Below are 15,805 nucleotides of genomic sequence, written 5' to 3' on the forward strand. Positions count from 1 at the left end.
GTATCTTCTACTGACTTTTGTTCATCTTCCCCAACATCGTCACCACCGTTTGGAACTTTGGTAATTAATTCTCTCGCAGACCCCATGTCTTCAACAGATACAGACTTAGCTGGAAGTGATGGAGCTGCATCAATCTCCACCTGCTGCAAAGGCTCACTAGTATTGGTTAACTACATTTCCACAAAACATATTGAGATTTTTGTATGTAGTTGTTTTTTCCATACGTGTATACACCCTTAAGATAGAATCCTTAGGATTGCGTTTTCTTCAGGATTATATCCTCTATGTTTTGTGCATCAAATTGATAGTTGAAGAAAGATTAGTGCATCTATATGCATTTTCTCATTTTCCAAGTTAGGATCCATAGAAAGAATCTTGATTTAAAAGACTAAAAATAAGTAACATATTGGAAAAATTGGACGAATTTTTGTGACGGTAAAAAATAGATAGTAGTTGTGTATGTTAAAAAAAGTTAGATGGAAGGGGATTTATATCAGTATGGATGACGGTTAAAAATGAAGCTGGTACCGACCAAATCTTGGCCGACCGCCTTTAGTTAACCGACGGACAACTCAACTTGGGATGAGTGACTTAATCATGGCTGAGAAACTTTACATCCAATGTTCAAAATTTTGCCCATCCACGTGGATAATCAAATAGGCAGTTTTGCTAGTTTCCACTGGACTTGCTCTAACAGACATTAGATGTTGCAAAATTATGTTGGGTTGAAAGGTTGCACCCTGGTGGTTATAGAATAGACTGGGGAACTTGATAATATATATAGATTTGTCGCAAAAATGAAAAATGTTGATCGGATGTGCTTTAGGTAGGGACATAAGTCTGCTCTTGGTGACGGGTCCTTTTTTTTTTCCACCCGTCATTGATTTCAGCTGTTCTCATAAGTTCATGTGCACTTCTTATAAATCTACTGCAAAACTACATTGTAGGATCTCCGGCCTTGGCAACGAATCCTGTTTTAGGGCATACCTAAAATTTTCAGGGCATACTGCATAAAGACAAAAAAGGGCTGTAAATAGCAAAATCAGAAACCCCTTAACCAAATATTTTTGATAATGACAAATTTTCCCTTTTTGTATTAGTGTTTTAATAATCTTGATTAGTGATTAATACTTGATTAGTGATTAAGATAATTTGATTAATGATTAAGATAATTTAAGAATTATAAAGGTTTGTGTAGATGAAAAATTTTTTGGGAAAAAATTAGGTTTTTATTGAGAAGGAGAAAGTGAGAAACAAATTTGTATCTTGATTCAATAGAGGATGAGGAGGGTTATTCATCTAAAAAACCTAGGAAAATACACATCAACTACAACAATGATCCGGAAATAGCTGATTTCTTAGATTATGAGAATGATTTTACATAAACTCAAACTCAAACTCAAGCACAAACTCAAACTTAAACTCAAGATGATGATTTTTTATGAGCCAAACCCAGATGATGAGTACATATATGAGGAATCTAATGCTTATAACATATAGGTACACTTCTATCCTCTGTTTAGTCTCAGTTTTATAGCTTGAAATCATCAAAAGTTTTTATTTTTCATCATGGTTCGGCGAACCGGGATAAGATTCGGCTTAAAATTATGAGCCGAACCAACCCAATTGATTAACAATTGGGCTAGCTGAAACTGTTTACGTTATGCGCCGAACATATATTTTCCACTTGCAACCTATTTGATAGATACTAGTTCGGCTTATATGAAAGTTCCATAACAAGCCGAACCCTACACTGTTACTTTTGGAAGAAAACATGTTAATGGTTCGGCTTATTTAATGAATATCGTATAATCCGAACATATCATTAATAATGGTTGGCTTCATAATTTGTTAATGGTTCGGCTCATATTGTGAATATCATATAAGCCGCACCCTATAATTGTACTAGGTTCGGCACATATTGTGAATATCGTTTAAGATGAACCTTATAAATGTACTAGGTTTGGCACATTTGATGATTATCGAATAAACCGAAACGTACCATTAATTTTTGTTTGTAGTATCTAACCTTGTGATATTCTTTGTAGATCATGCTTGGTGGACCTGTACCGATGGAAAATCAACCTGATCCAGTAGACGTAATTCACGAAGATACTAAAGATCACTTCCAAAATGATTTGGTATGTAAGAACTTGTTGTTTACCTTAATATTGTCGGAATATTCCGAATATTTTCTTACTAATTATTTGTGTTTGAATGAATGTAGACATGGAAAAGTAATACCGAAGCACGGGCTTGGGATGAGGAACACGCAATGAAGATAAATTGCGTACTAGTTAAAGAACGTCAAAGCCGAGGGGATCGGTTTGAAATGATTTGTGAGCGGAGTGGAAGCGGAGATAGCAAGGCTAAGAAGGGTTCCGTATATGTTGGGCAGACCGGGAGAAAGAATAGGACAAAGACGAAGAAAACAAAGTGCCATTTCAAGATCGTTTTCAACCTCAAGAACAAGAATAAGTCCTTGAACAAAGATGATGAATATTTGGTTACGAATAAAACAATTATGGATTGTTTTCATAACCACGCACGTCCACGCGACCTTCATGGACATGCAAAATTAGCGCGACTCAAACCCAAGGAAATTCTAGAAGTGGATAAAATAACACGAACACGTATTCCACCGTCTAGGATTCTTAGTAAATGGAAGGAGGACGACAAGAATAACAAGTCGACTATGCAAACTATCTACAATGCAAGAAATAAGATTAGTAGACTCAATTTGCAAATGGTGATGCAACAAGTGATGTGGTTAGGGGTGAAGAATAACTACGCTTTCCAAAATAAGTTGGATGACTTTGGTCAAGTGACACACCTTTTTCTTGCCCACCCGGAATGCGTCCATTTGGCTCTATGCTTCGCACAAGTTCTTATATTGGATTGCACGTACAAGACTAACAAATATGAGATGTCGTTGATGAACATCGTTGGGCATACGTCGACAAAGGCACCGTTCACCATGGCTTTTTGTTTCTTGAAAAACGAGAAGAAAGAGAGTTATTTTTGGGGGATAGAACAATTGAAGTTAATCTTCCGGGTGGGTGCTCTTCCCAAAGTGTTCGCATCCGATCAAGATTCATCGTTGATGTATACTATAAATAAGGTATTTCTGGATGCTTTCAACTTTCTTTGTACGTTTCATACATGGTGCAATGTGAAGAGGTCAAGGAAAATAAATTTCCTTCACAAGCAAAGGATAGTATAGAGGACGTCAAGTGGAAGAGTAATATGTATCCTTTTGTTGAAGGTGGCTTTTAGTTCAGGGCTAAAATGGTAAAAACCTGCATTTAATAGGTCGACACTCTGTAAAGAGACAGAGCCGTGTAAAGGTGATGGGCTTTTAACCTCTTCACTGGAACACTTATTGAGCAACTCAATATTCTCTCATAAAATTTACCCAGAATGGTGCATGTAGCAACAATCCCAGGTATTCTGTAAACTTTGGCACCTTTCCTACATTCAATTAATATAAGTTTCTTTGAATGCTTTCTGTGCTACGTTCCCAGGCTGAACCCTTAATGTTTATATGGCATAACAATTTGTGTTCACTCGTAGAAGAGTAGCAAGAATTTCCAAGTATCAAGGTGTTGATGATAGTTTTTAGCTTAGGGTTAAAATCGTAAAACTGCACATCTGACATGATGTCACTATGACCATTAGCACATTTATTGAATCGATCAACATGCCTATGTAAGAATTACCAGGGTACCTTTTTTTACGTGTCATGTTCCACGGCAGAACCCTTAACATTGACCGACATCATCTATGCCAAACCCTGATTCTCATGCTACCGCGCCAGGGCATGCCAACCATGCCAGCCGCACCACTGTGCCAATGACAAACCATGCCAGCTACATCTCCGCGCCAAGGCATGCCAACCATGCCAGCCACATCTCCGCGCCAAGGCATGCCAACCATGCCAGCCGCACCACTGTGCCAATGGCAAACCATGCCAGCCACATCTCCGCGCCAAGGCATGCCAACCATGCCAGCCGCACCACTGTGCCAATGGAAAACCATGGGAGCCACATCTCCGCGCCAAGGCATGCCAGCCGCACCACTGTGCCAATGGCGAACCATGCCGGCCACATCTCCGCGCCAAGGCATGCCAACCATGCCAGCCGCACCATTGTGCCAATGACGAACCATAACGGCCACATCTCCACGCCAAGGCATGCCAACCATGCCAGCCGCACCACTGTGCCAATGGCAAACCATGCCAGCCACATCTCCACGCTAAGGCATGCCAACCATGCCAGCCGCACCACTGTGCCAATGGCAAACCATGCAAGCCACATCTCCGCGCCAAGACATGCCAACCATGCCAGCCGCATCACTGTGCCAATGGAAAACCATGCCAGCCACGTCTACCGCGCCAAGGCATGCCAACCATGCTAGCCGCACCATGCACCAATGGCATGCCAAACCCTTGGCCCCACCATACCAAGCCAGCCACACCTTGCCTTGTCCCCAACCATGCTAGCCGCACCATGCGCCAATGACATGCCAAACCCTTATCCCCACCATGCCAAGCCAACCGCGCCTTGCCTTGGCCCCAACCATGCAAGCCGCACCATGCGCCAATGGCATGCCAAACCCTTGGCCCCACCATGCCAAGCCAACCGCACCTTTCCTTGGCCCCACCATGCCAAGCCGTCCGTACCAAACCCTTGGCCTCACTATGCCAAGCCATCCGCGCCATTGTCCTGGACCCCACCATGCCGGCCTTCCCCATGCGGCTACCAAAACGAAGGCGCACGACGATCAATGGCCACTCTTCCATCCTGGATGCAAATCCTAGCCGTCAAAGGTCTCCAAACAACCCATGGTAACCTTTGGCCCAAAACCCTAGTTTTGGACACGCCAAACCGCGCCAAGGCATGCCATGCCACATGTGCCAATGACATGCCAACCACCTTACCGCGCCATACCATGCCGGCTTTCCCTATGCGGCTACCAAAACGAAGGCGTGCGACAGTCAACGGCCACCCTTCAATCCTACATGCAAATCCTAGCCGTCCAAGGTCGCCAGACAACTCATGGTAACCTTTGGCCCAAAACCCTAGTTTTGTCCACGCTAAACCGCGCCAAGGCATGCCATGCCACATGTGCCAATGGCATGCCAACCACCTTGCCGCGTCCTACTGATGTAATATTTATAATGATAAGAAAAGTGGTTCATTTAAAGACTTGTGAAGATTTGTTTTAGACTTAAAATAAAAACTCAAGATGAAGTTGTTTTCAAGATTTTAAAAGCACTGAGACTCGGATTCCACCAATCTCCAATTTCTATGTGATTTAATATGATCAATATTTATGCAACTCTTTATGTTTAAAGTGATTCTAATAATTTCATCTAGACAAGTAAATTCTCAAAACAATAGTTGTAAATCGAAAGCACGGACCATCAAAAGACTAACCTAAGCATGACCCGTCAACTGAGAACACGACCACTTAATTAGAATCATATATTCAATTTCAGTTCAGTGCAAATAATCATAAAAGATATTGTAAATATTAATTAAATAAAAATTACCACATAGTAATTGGGAAAATGGCTTCCTCCGTCGCCTCAGCAAAAGGGTTTAGCTCCTCATATCAAGAACATGCTCAAAATCATGGCTCCAAAGTGTTTGAAGAGAGTGAAAATACAAGAAAAAGATAAAACAGATCAACTGCAACGTGTATATGTGTTACAGACTGACTGTTACAAAGGATTACAGAGAATATAAGACTGCCTCCTAAACGATACTTCTCTGCTGCAGTAACTGAACTACACCTCTCTGCGACTGTCCAACTGGGTCTTATGCTCTTCACCTTCATCTTCATCCCTGAAAGTGCAGAAACAATTCTGCAACTTTCTTTCTCCGAGCAGAGACCTCTGTTGTCTCTCCCTAATCTTCCGTATCAACCCCAAACTGTCGATTTTTTTTTTATGAAACTCACCAAAGCTCTTTTATACACCACATGATCCCTAAAACCTCGAGTCAATCTTTGGAATATTTTTTCTCTTCCGTCTATAAAAAACAAGCTACAAGATTTCTTCCCTCTTTTATTTCTTTACGCGCTTGCCGACTCCCCAAACCTTCCAAACTCGATATACTCTAATATTAGGTGAATATCTTCTCCCATTCCTTCATGTAACTTCCCAATATAGATACAGAGAAATCAATGAAATAATATAGCTTCCCTGTTTAACGAGAAAAACTTAGAAACTTCTTTTTGTTCGATTCTAGAGCACATACCTATCCCGTACAATCATCACAGGCCCAATCCATGCCTTTTCCATGAAAATATCCAATAAACTCGATTGAAAATACCAACAGAGAGCTACGCAATATCCTCCACCTCTGTTTTGCTTCACATCAATAATCAAGCCCATTCTGATCGATCCAAGCAATCATACCATCCCTGTTTAAGATAAACAGGTCCAACCCAATCGAGTTTAGTGATTGAATCTCTTAAAATCACGTCCACAATCTAAACCCAAATATGTTCTTCACTTGCAACAGTTTCCCTCCAAAACCTGGGATTTGTATTTGGGAAGAAGATGTCCCTTATCCTGCTGCTGGGGTGTACACTTGGGGTGTCCTGGGTGTAAATAACAAGTAGGTGCCCCTTAGTAATTGAGTGCCCCTTATCCAAATAAGGGGTGTCTTTAGTGATTTTCTCCCACGAGCGCAAATACCACTTTTTGAGCCAATTTTCGCGCAAAAGCTTATTTCTCCAAAAACACCTACAAAAACGTAAAATAATCAAATAAGTATAAAAGCGAGCACTAACAATACACATAATTGAGATCAAAATAGACACATAAATGCGTCTATAAAATACCCCCTAACTTATTATTTGCTAGTCCTCGAGCAAAAATAAAATAAAATAAAAATCCTAACTCACTGTCGCAGGCATCGTAGGTTGCATTTAACGTATGCAACAAGCCTTTCAACCCCTAGGTGGCCCTAGTGGCCGAGTTATAGTCTCGGGAGGGCTTCAAGAGATATACCCACAAAACCTTTACTCCATACCTTAGCCATTTACGCAGAACCTTGGAAGGCACTAAAGAATCTTCTTGGTTGGCATACTTATTGATTACAGGAGGAAGTACCCTGATGCGAAATTCCAATTGTTGTACACGAGTTTGCACTCTAGCATACTAAAATTCATATATAAGTGACAGAGCTCTACTCAGATAGTCGCACTATGGACATCAGTATCCGGAGTCAAAACTAATCACATAGATAGATCAAGAAGATGGATATAGAGAAAAACATAGATGGTTTTGATGTTTACTAGGTGAACGGTGTTTCTCATATCTGTCTGAAGGCCTCCGCCAAAATGAACCTATCCTAATGGACTGAGATACTAGTCTGACTAATATCAACACACTGGCATATACAAGGGAACCAATGATTGATAATCCTAACTCTAGGTCAACTCAGCTGGCATATACAAGGGTACCAGTGGTCGACTTTATTGAATTTATTCCGGTTGGTCTGGTGGTCTGGTCTCGATTTTTTTTTTTTTAATAATAATTCTTTCTCAATCATTCTAATTCATCCTAGCATTGGTAACAACTTGATTCGTGAGCCCCACCTAATCACTTAGAGAAACACAGTTTAAAAACAAAACAAAATAAAAACAGAAGTGAAAATGACTCAACGAGATATGGTGAAACTATCATGTTATTCTAACACCTAAGCTTTGTGCTTTTATGAATAGACTCTTTAGATGTTGCCATCTAGTCAGATTGGTTCCTCAACTCCTACAACCAAAATGCTTCCATCCACTTAGATCGGTTAGTGCCATCCTTAATAGGCATAAATTTCTAGGCTCTGGAGTTTATTTATTGCAACTAAAAAGTTTCTCCCATACCCCCAAACATAAATCTAACATTTTCCTCAATGTTCTAAAGATAAAATAAAGAACATGAATAAGGAGAAACTGTTACCATTTGAAGCAAAAGAGTTAAGGAAATATATTACCGTGTTGCATGAGCATTGGGTTACCTCCCAAGAAGTGCTAAGTTTAATTTCTTCAGCCAGACATTATGTACCCATAAAATGGCTAATTACCCTTTCAAATCGTATATCAATAGTCGAAACAACTGTGGATCATCAAAACCAAATAATACTGCCACTAAAATGAGACAACTGCAGAGGACCAGAAAAATGAACAAACAAAGCACAACCTTATCGAAAGTTTCTTGCAAGACAACTGTATCTATCTGGAACGACCAATTGAGCTTCATATGAGTGTCTTCACAAACAGATTCATCCGAATAACGGGTTTCTAATAGCTTAATTTCTTCCTGGACAGTATCAGGGGGATCGGGTTGTGGAGTCTGAAGAGACTCAATTAATACCTCAGATGTGTTAGGCTTAAATCCCAAGTTAGGGACTTCTAATGGGGATACTTGACGATCATTACCCCCAAACTTATTATACCACTACTCTCCGTAAACCCTAGCACTATTGCTTGAATTTCCGGATCTTCAGAGTCTTTAAAATACTTAAGAACGTCTTCTAGATCACTACCCCCAAACTTAGGGTAATAACTGCTCTCAGAAAGACCTAACACTATTTCCTGAATTTCTAAGTCTTTAGAGTCCTTAAAATATTCGAGAGATTATTCTAGTTCTAAAGTCTGGTCATCTAACTGACCTAAGAGAATTGTCTCATCAAATTCATCTAGAGAATCACCAAATAAAGTGTTATCCCAATTATACTGAACTAGATCCTGAACCAAAGTGCTAATCATATTCACTTCCTCTAAATCATCAGAAGGTTGTCTAGTAACATTAAAGACATTTAGTTCAGTGGTCATATTACCAAAGGATATGTTCATAAGTCTGGTCCTACAGTTGATGACAGCGTTAGCTGTGTCTAAGAATGAGCGACCTAAAATCACCGGTATTTGAGCACTAGGATCCTGAACAGGCTGAGTATCTAGAACAACAAAATCCACTGGAAAAATAAATTTATCAACCTCAATCAGAACATCCTCTATGACACCAAGAGGTACTTTGACAGACCTATCAGCTAATTGTAATGTCATTTTAGTCGGTTTCAACTTACCAAGACCTAGCTGGTTGTATACATGATATGGGAGTAAGTTCACACTAGCTCCTAAGTCAAGCAATGCCTTATCTACTGAATAATTACCGATCATACAAGATATAGTAGGGCATCCAGGGTCTTTATACTTAGGGGATGTTTGATTCAGAATGATCGAACTTACCTGACCAGCTAAAAAGGCTTTCTTATGGACATTAAGCTTACGATTTCGTGTACAAAAATCTTTAAGGAACTTGGCATAAGCAGGCATTTGCCTAGTTGCTTCTAACAAAGGGATGTTAATGTTTACCTTCTTAAATATCTCCATTATTTCGTTGAAAGTCGACTCTCTCTTTGTTGGAGCTAAAAACTGTGGGAATGGGGCTCTAGGCATAAAATGAGACCTATCAGGAACCGAATTTTCATCACTAGAAATTTTGTCAGTCTCTTCAGCTAGTGGATCCTGCTGGTCCTCTTGGGGACTAGAGGGGGTTCTACATTATGTCCACTATTAGGCATGGCTACCTTATTGTCTACTGTTTTACCATTTCTAAGGGTTGTGACAGAATTTACTTGATTAAATGTTTTCTCTCCTCTAGGATTGGGTATTGGTTGACTAGGTAACTTACCTTTTTATCTTAAAGAATCATTGATCAGACTAACCTGGTCTTTCAGTTCGGAAATAGCCTGACTGTTTTCTTGTCCTATCGCATTACTAGCCTGTAAACTCTGTTCTACTGATAACTGAAACTTTGCAGTCTGCTGAGTTAACAAGGCGAGAGAGTCCTTTAAACTAATGATCTTCTTATCCGAAGGGTATTGAAACTGTGTTTGACCTGAAGGATTCTTAGTATAGCCAAAACCTGGGGGAGCATTAGAATTACTAATCTGACCTTGACTCTGGCCTTTAGACCATGACAGGTTTGGATGGTTTCTAGGGTTATAGGGTTATAGGTTTCCGAATATAGTATGATCCAATTCTAAGGCTTCTAACCTTTTTGCTATCGCTGCAATTTTGGCATCTGATTCATAGCCTTCTACCTTATTAACGTTTCCTCTACCTAGAAGAATTGTTTTCTGAGGTGCCATACTATTTTCCCATTGCTGGGTTTTTTCGGCGATTTCATTCAAAAATTCCATCGCTGCATCAACAGTTTGGTTTTCAAATACACCAGTGCATAGAGACTCAACCATGTCGTTGTGGAATAATCTAAACTCTCATAAAGGATCTGAACTAGCCTAACCTTTTCTAAACCATGATGAGGACACTGGGATAATAAATCATTGAACCTTTCCAAATACCTATATAAAGATTCTCCCTCTTGTTGTGAAAATGTGCATATTTGCGTCTTAATAGACGATGTTTTGTGCCTAGGGAGAAACTTATTGAAAAAGGCAGATGTAAGTTGTTCATATGTCTCAATTGACTCAGAGTCCAAACTATATAGCCACGACTTGGCCTTATCTTTCTGGGAAAATGGGAATAACCTAAGTTTCAAAGCATCATCATCTAAGCCTCTAATTCTTAGAGTACTACAAATTTCCTCAAAATCCCTAACATGGTAATAGGGGTTTTCATTCTCTTTCCCTAAAAATATTGGGAGCATCTGTAAGGTCCCAGGTTTCAGTTCATAGGTTGCCTCCGTTTCAGCTAACTTAATACACGAAGGACGAGTAGTCCTAGTCGGATTCAACAAACTTTTAAAGTTGCCATTTCTGGCACTATCGGAATATTAGGGATTGTCTCCTCAAGCGGACGTTCAAAAACGGACTCTTCGAAAATCGTACTTTCTAAATTGAGGTAATCGAGACGCTTAGAACTACTAGGTTTCTCTACCTAGGGCGTCTATTTTATGTTCAGGCATGCAAAAGAATAAGGAAGGGGATTCTATTCAATCACAAAATAAGGCTGACTCAACCAAATCAAACCTATTGATTTCTAGCAAAAAAAAGCATGATGGCTCTACTTAGATTGTTTCTAGACCAGCTTCTAATCCTTCGAAAGGGAATTTGTTACAATTTAAGCAAACCCCTCTGGAATCAATCCGAGATAAAGTAAGTTAAATAAAGGTGATGGAAGCTCGGTGGAGCTTTGATGCCCAAGGCCTCACCAGTATTACAAGGCGGCGCAGTCATGCATTCAACTTACAGAAACCGTCAAGAACTTCGAAGTATGCTTTAAGAGTAACCAATATTTTTCGAATGACTTTCCTGTTAAGCTCGTTATCCTATCGGTCTCGTTCTAGTCAAAATTTTAGGCTTAGGTTCGCGTTTGGTATCGTTTTCCTAAGGAGGGCAAGAAGAGGACGGTGATGAAATCCGAACCCTTATCTTGTATGGCCAGGCCTTGCCCTTTACTAGAAAATTAAAGTCCGTATTCAGTCCTCAACATATAAGCATACGAAGGAAGACAGTAACTCGCTGACAGGGGATTCGCGAGTGTTCAAAATCTTACCTCCCGTTCCAGACGGGGGATGAATCGGTTGTAGTCGACTTGGTCCACTGACTCCTATGTCAGTGTACGAACCTAAGGTGCAGAGACAATATCGTAATTGTCCTCCTTCTCTGCAAACAGTTGATATTTAATACTACCCGTCTGTAGGGTTTAAAAATAATGTCCAAGAATGTCCAAATTGTCCAAAAAGTCCAAAAAGGAAAGAAAATTACAAAAATAATAAATAAACTCTAATACAGTTTCTAAAAATAAAACAAAATAACTATATACAAAATTTTTTTCTTCACTCCTTTCAGATTTCTCTTTTCTTTTCTTCTTTGGCGATGCTTTCCTTTTATAGCACTTTTTCTTTCCTTGTAGCTTCACTCCAAATCTGAAAAGAATCGAAAAATACCAAAACGCGTAAAAAAGAACAAAAAAGAATAATAAAAATAAAAATAAACCTAAAACAAATCTAAATATAAATCCGCGTCGGCGGCGCCAAAATTTGATGTAATATTTATAGTGATAAGAAAAGTGGTTCGTTTAAAGACTTGTGAAGATTTGTTTTAGACTTAAAATAAAAACTCAAGATGAAGTTGTTTTCAAGATTTTAAAAGCACTGAGACTCGGATTCCACCAATCTCCAATTTCTGCGTAATTTAATCTAATCAATATTTATGCAACTCTTTACGTTTAAAGTGATTCTAATAATTTCACCTAGACAAGTAAATTCTCAAAACAATAGTTGTAAATCGAAAGCACGGACCATCAAAAGACTAACCTAAGCATGACCCGTCAATTGAGAACACAACCACTTAATTAGAATCATATATTCAATTTCAGTTCAGTGCAAATAATCATAAAAGATATTGTAAAAATTAATTAAATAGAAATTACCACATAGTAATTTGGAAAATGCCTTCCTCCGTGGCCTCAGCAAAAGGGTTTAGCTCCTCATATCAAGAACATGCTCAAAATATTTATTCATGGCTCCAAAGTGTTTGAAGAGAGTGAAAATACAAGAAAAAGATAAAACAGATCAACTGCAACGTGTATAAGTGTTACAAACTGACTGTTACAAAGGATTACAGAGAATATAAGACTGCCTCCTAAACGATACTTCTTTACTGCAGTAACTGAACTACACCTATCTGCGACTGTCCAACTGGGTCTTATGTTCTTCACCTTCGTCTTCTTCCCTGAAAGTGCAGAAACAATTCTGCAACTTTCTTTCTCCGAGCAGAGACCTCTGTTGTCTCTCCCTAATCTTCCGTATCAACCCCAAACTCTCGATTTTTTTTTATGAAACTCACCAAAGCTCTTTTATACACCACATGACCCCTAAAACCTCGAGTCAATCTTTGGAATATTTTTTCTCTTCCGTCTAAAAAAAACAAGCTACGAGATTTCTTCCCTCTTTTATTTCTTTACGCGCTTGCTGACTCCTCAAACCTTCCAAACTCGATATACTCTAATATTAGGCGAATATCTTCTCCCATTCCTTCACGTAACTTCCAAATATAGATACAGAGAAATCACTGAAATAATATAGCTTCCCTGTTTAACGAGAAAAACTTAGAAACCTCTTTTTGTTCGATTCTGGACCACATACCTATCCCGTACAATCATCAAAGGGCCCAATCCATGCCTTTCCCATGAAAATATCCAATAAACTCGATTAAAAATCCCAACACAGAGCTACGCAATATCCTCCACCTCTGTTTTGTTTCGCATCAATAATCCAGCCCATTCTGATCGATCCAAGCAATCATACCATCCCTGTTTAAGATAAACAGGTCCAACCCAATCGAGTTTAGTGATTGAATCTCTTAAAATCACGTCCAAAATCTAAACCCAAATCTGTTCTTCACTTGCAACAGTTTCCCGCCAAAACCTGGGATTTGAATTTGGGAAGAAGATGCCCCTTATCCTGCTGCTGGGGTGTGAATAGCACTTGGGGTGTCCTGGGTGTAAATAACAAGTAGGTGCCCCTTAGTAATTGAGTGCCCCTTATCCAAATAAGGGGTGTCTTTAGTGATTTCCTCCCACGAGCGCAAATACCACTTTTTGTGCCAATTTTCGCGCAAAAGCTTATTTCTCCAAAAACACCTACAAAAACATAAAATAATCAAATAAGTATAAAAGCGAGCACTAACAATACACATAATTGAGATCAAAATAGACACATAAATGCGTCTATCACATACCATGCCGTCCTTCCCTATGCGGCTACCAAAACGAAGGCGTGCGACGATCAACGACCACCTTTCAATCCTAGATGCAAATCCTAGCCGTCCAAGGTCGCCAAACAACGCATGGTAACCTTTGGCCCAAAATCCTAGTTTTGGCCACGCCAAACCGCTCCAAGGCATGCCATGCCACATGTACCAATGGCATGCCAACCACCTTGCCGCGCCATAACATGCCGGCCTTCCCTATTGATGAGTGCCAAATATTGTATATATTTATCCCTTTTTGTTGGCATTTAACTCATCTTTTGCGCATTAATTCTACATTTTATCCCATATTCTGTATTTTCATTGTTTTCAAGAATAAATATTTTTCTTACTTAATTTTGCATTTTTAGGTAATAAATAAAGTCTGGATGACTTGCGGAGCAAAAAGAGCAGAAAAGTAGTGAAAAGCCGGGAGAAATCACGCAAGGAAGCCGCGAAGAATGGTGCGCACAACCTCATTTTATACACACAAAAACGCCTCCGTTCTCAGCCATCAGATCAGTTCTCAGAAGCATCCGATGGTCGCTCCTTCATAGAGCATCAAAATCTGAAGTCTCTGCCAAGCACCACAGCGCTGAAATTCCAAGCCTTCAGATTAGATGGTAGTTGAATCCAACGGTTGCTCCCTTGCTGTTCATCAAAGTTTGATATCTCCGCCTTACACTACAGCACCTAACCCCATCTGGAGCCGTCAGCTTCGTTGTATCACCTAATCCAACGGTCGCTCAGAGCTTGTTTACATCGTGCCGTTCGATTCAATTAGTAACTGATTATCCAACGGATCTCCTCGCTGCGCATCAACTTCAGATGATCCCGCCTCACACCCTAGCGACCGAACACCTACACCCCAAACAAACAGACCCTTCTCCCATTCTATCGATTTCTCCTCCTTCTTCCCCTTCTTCCCAAAATTTTCAGAGCTGCTCCTCCTTCTCCCGACCAAATCAGAGCGTCACCACCATTTCCAACACTGCCACCACCATCTCTTCACCGACACCACCACCATCTCTCTAGGCTAGATGTTTTGCCCATTTCACATCCCGTGAAGCCCTAGGGTGTGGAGTTTGTAAAACAGCTAGCTAGGGCATCAGTAGGGAACAATAGGAGCTGAGGAAGAGCATCAGAGACGCATAAGAGAGATGGGTTCGACAGAGGAGACAATTTCAGGGTAAGGGTTAACTTTTCACAGACCCTAATTATGTACTGTTTTCAATTTTGGGAAAATGGGTGATAACCCTAATTTGATGTATTGGGTATAAAAGGGAATTGTGGGTGTTGTTGTAAAGTCATGCTGGACTAGCCAGTGTCCAGGACTGTGAAGTTCTGTTAATGTTCAATTTCAGTTTCAAATCAATTTTAGTTAATTTTCAATTTCTGTTTTATTTCATGTTTAATTCCATGTTCATTTAGTTTATGTTCTTATAATTTCTGTTTGTTTCTAATTTCAATTTAGTTTTGTGTTTAATGTTAGTTCACTGTGATGTTTAGTTTCTTCAATTCTCCTAGTGCATGTTCCTGTTGATGTTTGTGTTCCATGTAATGTTAATGTACCTGTTATGTGATACATGTTTAGTGGAATGTTAGGCTAGAAACCTCAGTGCACTGATTTGATTGAGCAATGGGAGAAATTAGTGCTCATAGCAAGCTAATTCTCTTTCCATTCCATTTGTATGCTTAGGATGCATTGTTTTGATTGAGCAATGGGAGAAATTAGTGCTCATAGCAAGCTAATTCTCTTTCCATTCCATTTGTATGCCTAGAGCCACTGCCTTGGCCTTGCATTGTCATCACTGTTAGCTTCTCATCTCCCCTGCCCTTGGCTTAGGCCTTGGTTCACTTGCATTGTTCTCTGCTTGTAGTTGCTGTGTTCTGTCACCTTCTCATAATCCTTTTGCCCTGTGTTGCTTTTGCCCTGTGTTGCCCTGTGTTGCTTCCATTGTAAATTTCCTCCATTGTCTTTGACTTAGGCTAACTGCCTCTGTATTATTGCCCCACTGTTTTCTTCCCCTTGCTGTTTTCTCCTTGCCGTGCAACCCTGCTGTTGCTGCCTCCCTTCCACT

The 15,805-nt window shown here is 39.9% G+C and overlaps 1 pseudogene; it reads left to right on the forward strand.

Annotated features, from left to right (window-relative positions):
- The first annotated feature begins 10,322 nt into the window (after positions 1-10,322).
- LOC113292003 lies at positions 10,323-10,422 on the forward strand (annotated as a pseudogene).
- Positions 10,423-15,805: the final 5,383 nt, after the last annotated feature.

This window comes from Papaver somniferum, chromosome 6 (genome assembly GCF_003573695.1).
Source record: "Papaver somniferum cultivar HN1 chromosome 6, ASM357369v1, whole genome shotgun sequence".
NCBI classification, from domain to species: domain Eukaryota; kingdom Viridiplantae; phylum Streptophyta; class Magnoliopsida; order Ranunculales; family Papaveraceae; genus Papaver; species Papaver somniferum.